This window comes from Balaenoptera physalus, assembly GCF_965194825.1.
Source record: "Balaenoptera physalus genome assembly, chromosome: 19".
NCBI classification, from domain to species: Eukaryota; Metazoa; Chordata; class Mammalia; order Artiodactyla; family Balaenopteridae; genus Balaenoptera; species Balaenoptera physalus.
Genome location: NC_138900.1, coordinates 22051144 through 22066102, shown reverse-complemented (window position 1 = coordinate 22066102; position 14959 = coordinate 22051144). Strand labels below are relative to the sequence as shown.

At 38.0% G+C, this 14959-nt stretch overlaps 1 long non-coding RNA gene across 1 annotated transcript in view; it reads left to right on the top strand.

Annotated features, from left to right (window-relative positions):
• Positions 1–1980: 1980 nt before the first annotated feature.
• The window catches only part of LOC309648710, a 295211-nt gene continuing 282232 nt past the window's right edge, over positions 1981–14959 (top strand). Inside the window, exon 1 of the long non-coding RNA XR_014256762.1 lies at positions 1981–3120. This is a non-coding gene — a long non-coding RNA (uncharacterized lncRNA). The remainder of the gene's footprint in view (positions 3121–14959) is intronic.

Here is a 14959-nt window from a genome sequence, read left to right as displayed (position 1 = left end):
GCTGGTTCTTTGAGAAGATAAACAAAATTGATAAACCATTAGCCAGACTCATCAAGAGAAAAAGGGAGAAGATTCAAATCAACAGAATTAGAAATGAAAAAGGAGAAGTAACCACTGACACTGCAGAAATACAAAAGATCATGAGAGATTACTACAAGCAACTCTATGCCAATAAAATGGACAACCTGGAAGAAATGGACAGATTCTTAGAAATGCACAAACTGCCGAGACTGAACCAGGAAGAAATAGAAAATATGAACAGACCAATCACAAGCACTGAAATTGAAACTGTGATTAAAAACCTTCCAACAAACAAGAGCCCAGGACCAGATGGCTTCACAGGTGAATTCTATCAAACATTTAGAGAAGAGCTAACACCTATCCTTCTCAAACTCTTCCAAAATATTGCAGAGGGAGGAACACTCCCAAACTCATTCTACGAGGCCACCATCACCCTGATACCAAAACCAGACAAAGATGTCACAAAGAAAGAAAACTACAGGCCAATATCACTGATGAACATAGATGCAAAAATCCTCAACAAAATACTAGCAAACAGAATCCAACAGCACATTAAAAGGATCATACACCATGATCAAGTGGGGTTTATCCCAGGAATGCAAGGATTCTTCAATATACGCAAATCAATCAATGTGATACACCATATTAACAAATTGAAGGAGAAAAACCATATGATCATCTCAATAGATGCAGAGAAAGCTTTCGACAAAATACAACACCCATTTATGATAAAAGCCCTGCAGAAAGTAGGCATAGAAGGAACTTTCCTCAACATAATAAAGGCCATATATGACAAACCCACAGCCAACATTGTCCTCAATGGTGAAAAACTGAAACCATTTCCACTAAGATCAGGAACAAGACAAGGTTGCCCACTCTCACCACTATTATTCAACATAGTTCTGGAAGTGTTAGCCACAGCAATCAGAGAAGACAAAGAAATAAAAGGAATCCAAATCGGAAAAGAAGAAGTAAAGCTGTCACTATTTGCAGATGACATGATACTATACATAGAGAATCCTAAAGATGCTACCAGAAAACTCCTAGAGCTAATCAATGAATTTGGTAAAGTAGCAGGATACAAAATTAATGCACAGAAATCTCTTGCATTTCTATACACTAATGACGAAAAATCTGAAAGTGAAATTAAGAAAACACTCCCATTTACCATTGCAACAAAAAGAATAAAATATCTAGGAATAAACCTACCTAAGGAGACAAAAGACCTGTATGCAGAAAATTATAAGACACTGATGAAAGAAATTAAAGATGATACAAATAGATGGAGAGATATACCATGTTCCTGGATTGGAAGAATCAACATTGTGAAAATGACTCTACTACCCAAAGCAATCTACAGATTCAATGCAATCCCTATCAAACTACCACTGGCATTTTTCACAGAACTAGAACAAAAAATCTCACAATTTGTATGGAAACACAAAAGACCCCGAATAGCCAAAGCAATCTTGAGAACGAAAAATGGAGCTGGGGGACTCAGGCTCCCTGACTTCAGACTATATTACAAAGCTACAGTAATCAAGACAGTTTGGTACTGGCACAAAAACAGAAATATAGATCAATGGAACAGGATAGAAAGCCCAGAGAAAAACCCACACACATATGGTCACCTTATCTTTGATAAAGGAGGCAAGAATATACAGTGGAGAAAAGACAGCCTCTTCAATAAGGGGTGCTGGGAAAATTGGACAGATACATGTAAAAGTATGAAATTAGAACACTCCCTGACACCATGCACAGAAATAAACTCAAAATGGATTAAAGACCTAAATGTCAGGCCAGACACTATCAAACTCTTAGAGGAAAACATAGGCAGAACACTCTATGACATACATCACAGCAAGATTCTTTTTGACCCAGCTCCCAGAGAAATGGAAATAAGAACACAAATAAACAAATGGGACATAGTGAAACTTCAAAGCTTTTGCACAGAAAAGGAAACCATAAACAAGACCAAAAGACAACCCTCAGAATGGGAGAAAATATTTGCAAATGAAGCAACTGACAAAGGATTAATCTCCAAGATTTACAAGCAGCTCATGCAGCTCAATAACAAAGAAACGAACAACCCAATCCAAAAATGGGCAGAAGACCTAAATAGACATTTCTCCAAAGAAGATATACAGATGGCCTACAGACCCATGAAAGAATGCTCAACATCATTAATCATTAGAGAAATGCAAATCAAAACTACAATGAGATATCATCTCACACCGGTCAGAATGGCCATCATCAAAAAATCTAGAAACAATAAATGCTGGAGAGGGTGTGGAGGAAAGGGAACACTCTTGCACTGTTGGTGGGAATGTAAATTGATACAGCCACTATGGAGAACAGTATGGAGGTTCCTTAAAAAACTACAAATAGAACTACCATACGACCCAGCAATCCCACTACTGGGCATATACCCTGAGAAAACCATAGTTCAAAAAGAGTCATGTACCAAAATGTTCACTGCAGCTCTATTTACAATAGCCAGGACATGGAAGCAACCTAAATGTCCATCGAGAGATGAATGGATAAAGAAGATGTGGCACATATATACAATGGAATATTACTCAGCCATAAAAAGAAATGAAATGGAGGTATTTGTAATGAGGTGGATGGAGTTAGAGTCAGTCATACAGAGTGAAGTAAGTCAGAAAGAGAAAAACAAATACAGTATGCTAACACATATATACGGAATCTAAGGGAAAAAAAAAAAAAAAGCCATGAAGAACCTAGTGGCAAGACGGGAATAAAGACACAGACCTACTAGAGAATGGACTTGAGGATATGGGGAGGGGGTGGGGTGAGATGTGACAGGGTAAGAGAGTGTCATGGACATATATACACTACCAAATGTAAAATAGATAGCTAGTGGGAAGCAGCCACATAGCACAGGGAGATCAGCTTGGTGCTTTGTGACCACCTAGAGGGGTGGGATGGGGAGGGTGGGAGGGAGGGAGATGCAAGAGGGAAGAGATATGGGAACATATTGTATGTGTATAACTGATTCACTTTGTTATAAAGCAGAAGCTAACACACCATTGTAAGGCAATTATACTTCAATAAAGATGTTAAAAAAAAAAAAAAAAAGTAAAAAAAAAAAAAAAGAAGAAGAACCGGGACTCCCTCCAGCCACCATATCCTCCAGTTAATACCCTGTAAACTTCCCTTTCCAGTCGTGTTGACTTCAAAATAATCTGCTTACTACAATATTTCAAACGTACAGAAATGTCTGTGTACCTACTACCAAGATTGGACAAATCTTAAACTTGTCTCTATTTGTTTCAGATATATTTGTATTTCCAAAATAAAAAAAAATTATAGTGACAACTGAAATGTCCTCTGTCCCTCTCTCTGATCTCTCCTAATAGGTAACTACAACCCTTAAATTGGTGTGTATGCTATTCACAAATGCTTCATACTTTTACTATATGAGTATGCAACCATCCGAAATGTGCAGTAGTACTTAGCAAGCTCTTAAACTTTAATTATCAATAAAAGGTGTATTACCACATGGATTATTCTGTAACTCTCTCTCACACAAACATTGTTTCTGAGATGTTGACTTCCTGCTCTCCTTATTTCTATGCTATTGCTGGCATGTATGTTACCTCTTTTTTAAGCCCTGTGACGTATTCTAATCATTGTTTTATGCCACCAGAAATTGTGAAATTTCCCTACACTTTTATGCCATCCTCTGGTCGTGATTTTTCCCTTCATACTGGCCTTCTATTTGTGATCACAGTCCATCAGTCGGAAGTGCACCCTTTAGAATCCTCATTAATTAGAGTGTGTTGTGGGGAAACATGCTGTTTTTGTCTGAAAACATCTACATTTTACTCTCATTCTGGAAAGATATTTTTGCAGGGCACGTAATTCCAAATCAACAGGTTTTTGTCCCCGCACAGGGAAATACTTCCCCGTGGTCTTCCAGCTTCCATGAGAAATCTGGTTATCAGTTTAATTGCCATTCCTTTGGAGGGTATCCCTTCCCTAACCTGGCTCTGTTTAAAATCCTGTCTTTGCCTTTGGTATTTCTCTATGATGTACAGGATGTGTGTTCTGAATTAATCCTGCTTTTGTGTGAATTCACAAAGCTGTAGAATGGCTGCTTTTAACTCTTCTGGAAAATTCTCAACCATTGCCTATTCAAGGATTGCTTCTGCCCCACTCTCTCTCTCCTTTCTTCTGCAACTTCTCACTTGATGTGATCTCTTAACTTCTCTTATCTCTATCAGATTTTCCATTTCTTTGATTCTGGGTAAGTTTTTCAGATCTATCTAAAGTTCACTAATTCTCTCTTTTAACTGTGTCTAACCTACTATTAAACCCATTCATTGTACATTTTTATACCAATCATTGTAGTTTGATATCTAGAATCCTTTTGTTAATATAACCCATCTTATTTTATAGTCTCTTACTCTTTATTTGCACTGTAATCTTTTCTATTTCTTGAAGCATATTAAACATACTTATTTTATGTTGGGTATTTAATAATTCCATTATCTGAAATCTTTTCAGGTCAGATACTGATATTCCTGCTGGTTCTCATTCATTATGCCTCATTTCCTTATATGTGAGCATAGGTGTGTGTTACTTTTTTAATGTGAGCTCTTTTTCTAGAACTTTATCTGTAGACATTATATGAGACCTGACTTGAAAGCAAGATCTCCAAGGAGGATTTGAATTTGTTTCTGCAACATGTCTGGAGGAATCTACCAACCAGAATCAACTTAAACTAAATTCTTGGCTAAATGATTTTTGGCCTATTTGGGTGGCTTGATTTTGGACCACAAACCTACATGAAGGCTGGCTTACCCCTTTTACCCCTAGGTTTTTAAATGTTATTGCCACTCCTTCTTCTTTCCCTCTTTCCTTATTTCTTCTAGGTCCCAACTTTTCTTACCTAACCCTTCCTCATCTTCAGGTTTCAGTGAAAATGTTACTCTTCCTAGAAAGGAGTCTAGACCCAGGATCTTGGCTCTATGTTATCACTTTACCCAACATGATGTAGTTGCATGTTTCCACGTCTGTGTTCCCTAAGATCCAAGATTGTGCCTTGCATCCCCAATGCTGGAACTTTCCAGTGCAGTGCCTGGCACCCAGTAGGTGTGCAATGTGGGGTCTTTGAACTGAGCTGTTGCTAGAGGAGTTTTCTGGGACTCTGGTTGTTGTCATCATGGTCAGGAGACAGTGGTGGTACAGAAATGGCTGTGAACCCTACCTGCTCTAGCTGTGGTCATCAGAAGCAGAGCTTGGGTGCCTGGTGGACAAAGTTTTCTGGGGCCTCAGTGGTCAAGTGTGGCAGACACATCAGGCCTGGTAGGTATTGTGGATCCAGCCAAAGGAGCCTGGAGTAGAAATGGAAGCAAATGACAGATAGCTCTGAACAGCCAAACACTTTCATTTGTGAGCAAGGAGTAAGGGAGCAGAACTTGCCACTCCAAAATGTCTCTTACTATGTAGAGTATTTCCAGCTGAAAGCAGTCAAGACTCAGGAAGAAACTTTGACCATCTCCGTAATTACCTGAAAAATTTAGATAGAGAGCCTGTTACTGGAATAGAGCTATCACCAGATATATCTGCAAAGAATATGACCTAGGTGTGGTGGGGGAAACTCTTAGAGATGAGTCCACTATGTGTCCCATTGTCTCTGCATGGCCCAGCAAACATTTGCTTTTCCATCTCCATGTCAATTGCTCTCTTCCCCTTTGAAATCCTAAACCCCTACTCCTAACATCCTCTTTTGTCATTAGCTAAAGATGGTATTTAAGGTGAAGGTTTCTGCCATTTTGGAGAGTTAGTTTTCCTGGGTCCCTCCCATGTACACATGTTATTAAACTTTGTTTGGTTTTCTCCTGTTAATCTATCACATGTCAATTTAATTCTGAGACTTGACAGAAGAACCTAGAAAGGTAGAGGAAATTTTCTTCCTCCCCAATAAAGGTGAACCACCCCCTTGAACTGCCTAGAAATCCTGAGTGACCTTTTGCAGAGGACTAGAGTTCTGAGTTCCCAGCAGAACCAAATGTGTGCGATGGAGTATGCTGTTCCATTGTACCTACAGGCAGGTGAGGCCTGGGAAGACTCAGTTTATACCCAGATGGGTATGACATCATCTGTGCCCTTCAATGAGCTTACTAACTAGTGGAAGAAAGAGCAAGTTAACAAAGTATTAACTTCACAGGATGAGAAGTGTTAAAAAACTAAACTACCTGAGCCGTGATAACATGTTATAAGAATAGGGACTCCTCTTACCTAACATGATTGCTACTTCTCCCACTGTCCTTGTCTACAAAAAGCCCAAAGTGTGACAGAAGGTGGAGCTGCTGGCTTCCCATAATTTTACCTTCATTGTACATGCTTGTTTTATCACTCAGATTATTTATTTTATTTTCTAATCTTCAACTAGGTCATGTTTCTTCTCTGCTGAAGAAGTGCAAGGCTGGAGCTTTGGTGATGAGGAAGGGAGTGGTGAGAGCAGAGCCTCACCAAACCAAAGAGACCAAACCAAAGGGCCCTGTGTGTCGATCCAGAAGTCTAGGCTCTTCCTGAGTGCAAAGCAGAAGCCTCTTATGATTAAGTTGCCTAGAGTCTTTGTCAAGTTCTAGAGTCAGTGGTCTCTGATAGAGCACCCAGACTCAATATTTGAAGTCCATGAAGGTGAGATAATTAGTGAACCAGGCCAGAGAGAAGAAGATAACCTGTGTCCTGTCTAAAAGAGACAGAGCGTCCTTCTCTATGTGATTCGGAGCCTAGTTTTATCAGATTTCTAGTGTTCTAAGAAAGACACCCCCCAAATTGTAGATTTTTAAACATTGACCCAAAACTCTTTTTAACCCTTTGAGAACAAATGGAAAACTCTGAGTTTATCAGATTGAGACCTCTGGTCTATAAAACAAGACTTGAATACCTTGAGCCAACTCAGCTAGGACCCCCCTGTCTAGTGCCCTTTGGAGAGGAATCCTTTCATTATTAAAGTCTTCCTTTCCTCTCATCAGCCTCCTGGTCAGCTGGTGAAGTCAGCAAGTGTGAATGGTCTCTATTGAATTGTCTCCAAGTGGGCCCAGTGATCACAGCATGACACTTGCCATAGAATCTCTTAGGAGAGGCACAGGGAAGAAAGGCAGAATACAACAAAAAAATAAAGAAACCAGCTATTTCCAAGAATAGAGCCACCATATCCCAATTAGCCTGTACAAAATCTAGAGAAAGGACAATGTGGAGATAAGATAAAGCTGTCTGTGTAATCATGATTCTGCATTCATCCCAACCATGCCCTTGAACTAGAGGTGCTGAGCATAGCGTCTGTTTACAAATGAGGCAGCTGGAGGTAGCTAAAAATATTCATCTCTTTTACTACTTCTTTCAGTGTGTATAATATTAGCCAAATGTCTCAATGGTTGGTAAATCATCTTTAAGTCCTTTGGAACCCATCATAGTAATGTTAACCATGATGGATTCTTGTGGTACTTAAAGAACTAGATTGTCAATTAGCTTTTATGAGATACATCACAGTCATCAGCCTTGTGTCATACCTCCTATTCACAGAAGCCAGTTATTAAAATGTATAATAATTTGCTTTTATTATAGTCTATCTAAAAGCCAAAGCTAGTCTCCAAAATAAAGTTTTAAATTGCAATCTAAGAGACCTTTTCTTCAAAATGACTGCAAAATATAGTGTCACCATTCTTGGTTAATTATTTTGCAGAGTGTAAATTTTAGTTAATCGTTTCTTGCAAGGACCAAATAACATAGGTGCTTCCTAACAGCATCTCTGGGAATAACTACAGTCCTTTCAGAAGCTAAATAATCAAGCCATGCTCGTGAAAACTTAAGTAACTACCCACCAGGGTGAGAGTCCCCAGAGGCCTCTCACTCCTGGAAATCACTTGTCCTCAGTGTTGACCTTGGCAAAGAGAAAGGGCAGTGAGTCAACTCTAACTTGGCACAGCATCCACCAGAGACCTTCAATGCCATCCAGTATGGTCATCTGCTCAGGATAACCTGGAACTTTAAAAAACTCATCATCACTGCAGGTGCCCTTTAGAACTTACCACAGGAGCCTGTAAATTCCCTCAAGGCAGGAACCCTTCATCTCTGTATCTGCAGCACCTTACACAGTGCTGGACTCATATTTGTTTAATGAACAAATGAATATAATAATAACAACAATAATAAGTAACATTTAATGAGCATATACTATAAGCAGGTCCTAGATTGGGTACTTTACAAATATCTCATGTAATTCCTCCAATAATCCTTCAAGGGAAGCTCAAGGAAAGTATTATACTTCACATTTAACTGATAAGAAGAAAATTGAGGTTTGGAGAGACCAGAGTAATTTGCCCAAAGTCCCCTAGGTGTTAAGTGGCAGAACTAGCATTAGATCCTCGGTCTAACTCCTAGGTTCAAGTTCTTGACCATTATGTAATATTATTTTAATAAAAATTCTAGAAAAGCTTACAAAGTCACACACACACACACACACACACACACACACACACACACCATGACAGCTGCAGAGAGGGGAAACAAGCTCAGTGGTTAACAGCCTCTGGCCAAGGAAGATAACTTTCCAGGCCTGATTTAAACCACCTGTGTGTCAACAATTCTTGTTGATGGGCATCTAACAATGAATGTCCTAGGCTTGGCTTTATCAAGCCTCCTCCAGCCACAGCTTAGTCAATGTTAGGGGGAGGAGGAATGGGAGGGGAAGGGATTGTCAGGAAAGGTGTGTAAATGGGACAGGCTCAGCGGCCAGGGCACCTGCACATTATTTCTGTCAGTTTGTTTATGTAGCCACTATGCATTCTCTTGGATGCCCTAGAAAAAATCTGCTAGAGTATTGAATTCAAAGTATATTATGTGAGCTAAACACAAATAAGTGACTTGGTATGAGGCGGAACCCCTTCTGACCCATCATTTTGCCAAAATGAACTCCTCATGGTTGAGTGGCCCTCCTCCCCTTTCCTAAGGTTAGTTTGATCTTGCTCTGGAGTATTTATTGAGGAGACCTTTTATTATAAAGCAGCCAAGCACTTGTTACCTGAAATATACACAAGTTTTTAAAGTCTGCATGCAAGGTTTAAAATCTTTTCAGTTATGAAAAATGTCCTACCTGGCCTCTCCCTGTCTCATTTGGGAGAATAAACGGTAGCTATGTAGTTGAACTGTAATTCGCTTGGCTCTGAAGAAGGCATTATCACTGAAATTCAAGACCCTTGATCTAAGGTGTCTTGGAGAACTATAGCATGTTATATACTACATATTAGAGTACAAAATACAATGCAAAATTAGTCTTTATAAAGAGTTACAGGAAAAAGTTTGTATGAAACAAAATATAGTTGTCATAACAATTGATCTGCTCAGTTGTATGTCACCCAGGAAGTCTGAGGTGTAGGTTATCCCAATCAAGAGAACAGCTGGAGACAGCCGAGAGTACATCAGGTAGGGTATTTTCCTCTGCTCGGAAGAGGGATTTTTTCCTCTTGAGTGAATAATGCAGGCATATAACTAAAGCAGAGGTAGTGTCAGTCTGGGAGGGACAAGGAGAGAAAAAGCTGAAGAAAGATTCCATTAGGGAAAGGATGAGGAAGGGAAGTGCCTGAGAGATAGGATTTTACCAAAGCAGAGAGCAGAATTCATAAGGTCATTTCACACCATATAGTGTCAAGAAAGGTTCTAAGCAGAATGAAAGACAGAAGAAAAAATAAAGATATAAAAAAGAGAACAGAGGCTTCATCGGAGATATTTGCCACATGAAGTTACAATGATTTTAAAAGGTGTTCCAAGGTTCTTACTAAGGTTCTGCTCTCTTTTGTGTTCTTATGATGCTGTTCAGATCTCTTCATTCACCAATATACTACTCTCCCAATCTAAGTGTGGGCCTAAAATTATGCTAGTCACCAGAGGATATTATCAGCAGACCACCTGCAATACAGTCACCAAAAACACTTGTTAGAAATTCAGAGTCCTGAATTCTTCCACAGATCTACTTAATCAAAATCCCTAGGGTTGGGGCCTGTGAATATAAACTTTTAAAAGAATATCCCACATGATTCTTAATTATACTAAAGTCTGAGAAGAACTACCATATTGGGCAACAAAGCAAATATGGGGTGTTGTCCCTGTCACTGAGAAGCATGCAACCTAACTGAGGAATTTAAATAATGCTTAATAATCTTATGGGTGCTATAGAACCCTCAAGACAGTTACAACTCAAAAAGTCCTCCAGGCAAACTTGCTTGGTCTCACCCTCCTCCCCCTACCAAGTGTGCCTTTCATTTTATTTGTAACCTTCAGATGACATTGTCTGTTTTCTACTTAGTATTCGTTTATTTGTGTGCCTCCTCTCCTACAACTTAAGTGCTTTGAGAACAGGATCCATGTCTGATTCATGTCTCTAACTGATGAATGCTTAAATAGATAATTCATGCATGGAGGGAGGAAGGGTGGGAAGAGCTATGAGGGTACAGTAATTAAGGATGTCTTCCTAGAGGAGGAAAGTCTTAATGTAAAAACAGAATTTTACTAAACACAGAGAAGAAGGAACGGCATAGGTAGGTATGGGACAATTACATAAACAAAGTGACAGAGCAAAGAAAGAGCATTGCATATCCATAATTCCAAATTTGTTAGCTACTCAGAGCAATATTATAGTTTTAACAACATTCCAATTTAAAAATTCCACTAAAGTTTTCCATTTCAAATTGCATTAAAAATATAAATCACTTAAGAATAAATTTAACAAATATGTGTAAGACTTCTATACTGAAACTTAAAAAATATTGCTGAGAGAAATTAACAAAGTCCTAAATAAATGTAGAGATATACCATTTTCATGGACTGGAAAACTCAGTATTGTTAAGATGTCAATTCTCCCTAAACTGATATATAGATTCAATGCAATTCCAAAAAAAAACTTCCAGTAGGCTTTTGGGGGGAAAAGAAAGCTAATTTTGAAATTTATTTGGAAATTCAAAGGACCAAGAATAACCAAAAATCTCAAAAAAGGAAAAAATTAGAGGACCTACTCAACCTGACTTCAAGACTCATAAAAGCTATCATAATTAAGAAAATGTGTTTTGGGTGAAAGAATAGATAGATCTATGAAACATATCTGAGAGTCCAAAATAAATCCATACATATAAAATCAAACAATATTTTACAAGGATGCCAAAGCAATTCAACAGGAAAAAGAAAATTACTTCAACAAGTTTTCTAGAAAAACTGCATACTCATAAAAAAAAAAATCTATCAGTGCTATTGTACACCATACACATTAATTAATTCAAAATAAATCTTAGACTGAAGGCAAAAACTATAACATTTCTAAGAGAAAGCAGAAGAATATCTCTATGACCTTGGTGTAGGCAAAGATTCTTAGCACACAAAAAGCACTAACCATAAAAGAAAAATTTGATAAATTGGACTTTATCAAAATAAAATTATCCTCTCATCAAAAGACACCATTAAGAAAATAAACAGACAAGCTATATAGACTGGGAGAAAGTATTCACAGCATATCTATCTGAACATATCTATCTGAATAAATCGATACATATAAAATCAAACAGTAGTTTACAAGGATGCCAAAGTAATTCAATGGGAAAAAGAAAATTACTTCAACAAGTTTTCTAGGACAACTGTATATCCATTAAAAAAAAACCCATGAGTGCTATCTTACACCATACACATGAATTAATTCAAAATAAATCTTAGACTTAAGGCAAAGCCTAAGATTTTACCCTTGAATGACATGGTTTTAAACTGGGTGGGTCCACTTATATGTGATTTCTTTCACTAAAATATGTATATACTATAGTACTACATGATCTGCAATTAGTTGAACCTGTGGATGCAGAAGTTCAGATACGGAGGGCCAATAGTAAAGTTATACTCAGATTTTCAACTGGGTGGAGTGTAAGTGTCCCTAACCCTTACATTGTTCAAGGGTCAACTGTATATATAATATAGATATGTTTATAGATAGATAGCTATAAAATATTTTACAACTCAATTATAAAAGAAAAAATGATCCAGTTTTTTAAAAAGCAAAAAATGTGAACAGATGTGTCACAAATGAAAATGTGCAAATGACCAATAAACACATGAAAAATGCTAAATACTATTGGTTATCAGAGAAATTACAATTAATGATATTTTAATTTAAAACAATGAGGTACATACCCACTAGAATGGTTAAAATGAACGGGATGGACATTCACAAATATTAGAGAGGATGTGGACCAGACAGAATTCTCGTATGATGCTGATAGAGGTATAAATGATACAATTATTTTGAAAAACAGTTTGAGAGTTTCTTAACCTTTTAAGGAAGTTAAACATACATCCTATAACCCAGAAATTCCACACTAAGATGTTTCAGAGAAATGAAAATATATGTCCACAGGAAAAGGGAACCCTCATCACTGTTGGGTGGGAATGTAAATTGGCGCAGCCACTATGGAAAACAGTATGCAGGCTCCTCAAGAAATTAAAAATAGGACTACCATATGGTCCAACAACTCCACTTCTGGGTATTTATCTAAAGAAAACAAAAACACTAATTTGAAAAGACATATCACCCCTTTGTCTGTTGCAGCATTATTTACAGTAGCTAAGATATGGAATCAACATACGTGTCCATCAATAGATGACTGGATAAGGAAGATGTGGTGTATGTATAAAATAGGATGTTACTGAGGCAGAAAAATGAATGAAATCTCACCATTTGCAAGAACACGATGGACCTAAAGGGTATAATGCTAAGTGAAATAAGTCAGACAGAGAAAGACAAATACCATATGATTTCACTTTTTTGTGGAATCTTAAAAAATAAGACAAACAAAACAAAACAGAAACAGATTCATAGATACAGAGAACAAACTGGCGGTTGCCAGAGGGAAGGAGAATGGGGGCAGACAAAATAGGTAAAGGGGAGTAAGAGGTACAAACTTCCAATTATAAAATACATAAGTCACAGGGATGTAATGTACAGCATAGGAATTATAGTCAATAATATTTTAATTATGTTGTATGGTGACAGATGGTAATTAGAATTGTGGTGACCATTTCATAATGTATACAAATATTGACTCGCTATTTTGTACACCTGAAACTAATATAATATTGTAGGTCAATTGTAATTCAATAAAAAGAAAGAAAATTTGTGTCCACAAAAAGCCTTGTAAACAAGTGTTTATGGGAGCTTCATTAACAATAACCACAAACTGGAAATAGTCCACCATAGGGAAAATGGGTAAACTATGGAAAATTCATAAAATGAACCATTATTCATCAAGAAAAGGAAAATTGCTAATGCATGCTGTCAAAATGAATAAATTTCAAAAAATATTACACTAAATGAAAGAAGCCAGACACACACAAAAATGTACATACTATACGATTCTACTTAAGTGAAGGTCTAGAATTGGCAAAACTATGGTAAAAGACATCAGATGAGTGATTTTTCTGGAGGGAGGGGATTGGCTGGAAAGGGTCACAAGAGAACTGTCTGGGCTGATAGTAATGTTCTGTGTCTTACAAATGAGCATGGGCTACATTAGTATAGGCATTTGTCAAAGCAGTTCAAACAGTACACTCAAGATCTGAATATTTCACTGTTTGTAAACTATGCCTCCATTTTTTTTTTTTTACTTAAAAAGAAAAATTTATTTATTTATTTTTGGCTGCATTGGATCTTCGTTGCTGTGCATGGGTTTTCTTTAGTTGTGGTGAGCGGGGGCTACTCTTCATTGCGGTGTGCAGGCTTCTCACTGCAGTGGCCTCTCTTGTTGCAGAGCACAGGCTCTAGGCGTGCGGGCTCAGTCATTGTGGCATGCGGGCTCAGTAGTTGTGGCTCGTGGGCTTAGTTGCTCCGTGGCATGTGGGATCTTCCCGGACCAGGGATCAAACCCGTGTCCCCTGCATTGGCAGGTGTATTCTTAACCACTGCACCACCAGGGAAGTCCTGCCTCCATCTTTTAAGTCCATAATTTCTACATTATGCAGGACAAGATAGGCTATGTTTTGGTAACACACAACCCCTAAATCCTAATGGCTTAATACAATGAATGTTTATTTCTTGCTTAAAGTGCACTGCAGGACCGGGCAGCTCTCTTTCAATAATGTGTCTCTGCCCTCACATGGAGCCTCCTCCAGTTCCCTTGACAGGAAGAGAGAAACTGGTGAATCATCAGGGCTTTAAACTGCCTCAGCCCAGACAGAACACAAGTCACTTCCTCTCCCATCCTATTGGCCAGGATCAGTCATATGGTCCTGACTAAAAGCAAAGGATTGGGGGTGTAGTTTTTCAAGTGCCCATGAAGGAAAAGATTACCACATACTAATGAACACTAGAAATGTCTGCAACAGTCTACGTTCTCAGCATTCTTCCATTTTAGCAAAGAAGAATAAAATCTAAAATCTAATTTTCTATAAACTGATTACTACAATTTCATCTGTGTGCCTAGACCTGGTGTTAGTGAATAGTAATGAAGTACCTTCTCTTCACAAAGGGAGATTGTGATTCATTAATTTCTCTTCTTCAAACACGGCTGAACTAATACTTCTTGGTAGACAGAAATAAAGAATTCTGGAAATGTACCTGGGTAAAATACAACAACAACAAAAAATTTGTGAAATTAACTGCAGAAGTCAGAACAGATACACGTCCAGGAGACACCTGGTTTACAGCACTGTTGAGGTAACTCTGAGGGACACAGAGTGACAAGTGACTGACAAACCAATCTGGTCCAAAATAAATTATATCTGGGGATAACGGCCAGCTGAGCTCCTGCTGCTGTGGAGAAACCAGGCACTACAAATGAAAAAGGGGGTATTATTTGGCCCAAAGTGATCATTTGTTGATTCTCAAAAATTGTCCTCATATTCCTAAAACTTTCTGAATATGTAGGTGCCCTGG